Source organism: Vicia villosa, linkage group LG2, assembly GCF_029867415.1.
Source record: "Vicia villosa cultivar HV-30 ecotype Madison, WI linkage group LG2, Vvil1.0, whole genome shotgun sequence".
Taxonomy (NCBI): Eukaryota; Viridiplantae; Streptophyta; class Magnoliopsida; order Fabales; family Fabaceae; genus Vicia; species Vicia villosa.
Window position 1 is genome coordinate 50,887,136 of NC_081181.1, and position 3,418 is coordinate 50,890,553.

Below are 3,418 nucleotides of genomic sequence, written 5' to 3' on the forward strand. Positions count from 1 at the left end.
GTACGTGTTCTTTCTGAGTGAAGCCGTGTCGACTAATACTTTGTTACTACCTCAACCTCATCATCATAAACCATAGTTAATTACTGTAGTTTTAATTATTTAATTTAATCTTGACTATAGTCTTTTATTTTAATTAATATTATACATACTATATTCCGTGTGAAGAAACGCGACAAAAACGCGGTTGGTATGTATTAAGTTTTCTCTATATATCTCTTCTATCCTTTGTATCCACTCTTCATTCTTAATCATATATATCTTCATTCTTTTCCTTCTTATATATCAACGTAACGTATCCTCTTCAGTATTAAAAACACACTTCATCATCTTTTTGAAACATGGTTTGTATAATATCTCGAACGGGAAGGGAGTTGCAGAGATACAACAATATGGGTGGCAGACAAGTTGTAGGGTCAGTACTATATATATTCACTTCATTTATCACGTTTCAATAAAATTTGGTAGGTCAAATATATAATATTCATTCAAAATAAGTATATTTATTATTGACTAACTATTATAATAATGTTTGCCAGATGCATACCTTATAGATGTAAACAAGACATAAATGGTAACAGAAGCAACGAATTGGAAGTACTAATGGTTAGTTCACAGAAAACTCAAAGACTAATGTTTCCTAAGGGAGGATGGGAACTTGATGAATCTCTACAAGAAGCTGCTTGTAGGGAATCTCTTGAAGAAGCAGGAGTTATAGGATTAGTTGAGGTATATTAATTGATTGAATATTTATATACTTGTTAATTATGAAAATATTTAGCTAATTAATTTATAATGAAACTGAGATAGAATTTACTTTTTATATGACAGTGTGAATTGGGACAGTGGAATTTCATTAGCAAAAGATATGGAATATACTATGTTCCCTTTGTTTGTGAAAGAGCAACTTGATTATTGGCCTGAGAAAAATCTTAGGAGAAGAGTATGGGTATGTTTATACTCAATGATTTATTAAATTTCCATGTTATATAACTAACTTATTTTAAAATATGCACATGTGAAAATATATCTAATTTTTTTCTTTATTTTTTGTGTTAATTAGATGAGTGTTGGTGAAGCTAGAGAAGTTTGTCAACATTGGTGGATGAAGGAAGCATTAGATATATTGGTTCAAAGACTCATTTCTTCAAAGCAACAACAAAAAAAGATGTAGCATTGATGATTGTTTATTTTTTGAAAAATAATATGAAATTTACAATTTCAATCTGAAATCAAGAATAAGTCAATATTTTATTTTTTTAGTTGAAGATTATAGAAAGGAGGTAGAGAAACAAAATTGTAGAGAAAAAGTTCGCATTCTTTTATTCACAATAAAAAATTTAAATAATAAAAAAATATCGATTTTATGAAGATTGTAATTGAACACTTTGACTTGAATAAAACAAAATAATTTATGAGATAAAGTTTGGGTTTAGTGTTAAGTGGAGGAGTTGGATTAGAGCTTGTGTGTTATTTGGTAATCTTGTGGTCTTAGTTAATGGTTGCCCGACCCAATAGATTAGTATTCAGAGGGGTTTGAAACAAGATGACCCCCTTGCCTCTTTGAGCTCTATCCTGGGTGGGAGATTCGGCCGCCTTAGATCGACCTCGTCTTAGCGGAGAGGAGTTTCCCTTCTAGTCTCTAGAGTTGATGATTCTACAGACCGGTTCTTGGATGGTCTCTCTTTGAAGTTGGTTCTAGTCTTCTTACTTCCTTCTAGGAGGATATCTAGGTAGGGGACTTCACCCTTCTCCATAAGTTCCCTAACCTTTTTCTTATTTCTGATCAAATCTCTAATTCTGTTGGGGAGGTCGATAGATGGGAAATGGATAGTTAGATATGAAATCTAAAGTGGAGGCGACATTTTCTTTTTAATTATGAGTTGAATTATTTTTGCGATCTCCAGTCTTTAATTAGAGGTTTCACCCCATCAGTTGAGAGTAATTAGTGTAGGTGGTGTGACTCGAGTGACGGTGTTCATTCTATGTGTTCTTCCCACTCCTATCTTTTGGCCGAAATTTCCCCCCAGGTCGTCATCCCTCTCTTGTTGAGTTAGTTCTTTCGGAAATTTGTAGTTGGGTCCCCTCTAAAGTTATAGTTTTCTCTTGGAAACTTCTTCAAAATCATATCCCAACTAGAGAAAACTTACTTAAGAGGGGAGTCCCCTTGACCTCTTTGACTCTCTCTTGTCCTTTCTGCTTGCTGCACCTTGAGTTCTCCTCCTATCTCTTTGTGATCAGTGAGGTTGTATCCTTTGTTTGGTATAGGATCTTTAGGTGGTTAGGGTGGGTTTGTTGTTTTGTATAGTGATACTTTAGCCCCTTTTCAGATATTTCTCCCTTCACCTAGGAATGCTAGATCTAAGGGGGGATGGGGATGATTTGACATGCCGTTGTTTGGTCAATTTGGAAAAGTCGTAATGATTTAGTTTTTTGTGGGTTTTCAGTGACACCAAAAGATGTGGAAGACATGAGCATCTTTTTGGCTTGGAAATGGTATCTTGGTAGGTCCTTCAATAATTCTTGTGGTTACGCGGCCTGGCGAGAAAACCCTATCCTGTTTCTAAGCCAATATAGGAATGCGTATCTTCGACCCCCATCAGGTGTGTTCTTGTTTTTGTCTTTTGAGGTTTTGTTGCTCCTTTATGGTGTTCTCAGAGGGGAAATCTCTAGCTTCACCTGATGCTGGTTTTTTCTTATTGTTTTCGTGGTTGTTTTTGTTGGTTGTTTTTTCTTCTTGGTGGCTGGTCTTGTTGTATTTGATAATTGGTTTTTGTTTTCTTTTTAACTTTGATCCTGAGATTGTTACTTCTTGGCCTTTCCCTAGGTTTTTTGTCCAGTGTCGTAAAAATATTGAAGCTAGAAAACTAAGCTTTTAAAAACATGGTTTTCTGTCGTGATTTGACTAACATGATGCTTTTCAAAACATATATTAAACCTTGTGGTGTTTGTTAACAACATGGAAATATGTAATAAGTAACTAAATTTTTTATGTCTAAGCATCAAGTAGTATCATTATATTTCAAGTATTAAGTTTCCTTATCTGTATCTTCTACTTACCATTCTTTTTTTGCTTCTTCAAATCACTCCATTCCTAGTTATTTTCCTCTTCCCCACCTTTAGAGTAGCTGGAATCCCTCTAAGGTAATTGTGTTCTTTAGGCAGCTTCTCCTGTATATGTTCCATTATTGAGAGAATTTATTCAATAGAAAGGTGATTGTGGATTCAGTCCTACTTCATGTACTTTCTGTGACGGTTCTATCCAATTGGCTTCTCATTTGTCTGTCACGTATGACTTAGCTAATTTCTTTTCCTTCTCAACAATAACAAAGTAGTTTATGAACTACTCATCAGATAAACCATCAGTAGAACAACGATAAGAAGTTGATCTTTTCCAAGCTTATTACTTCAGATCAGAAGT

General features: G+C 34.3%; 1 pseudogene; it reads left to right on the plus strand.

The window, feature by feature from the left end:
* The first annotated feature begins 257 nt into the window (after positions 1-257).
* Positions 258-2,885, plus strand: LOC131650547 (nudix hydrolase 18, mitochondrial-like; annotated as a pseudogene).
* Positions 2,886-3,418: the final 533 nt, after the last annotated feature.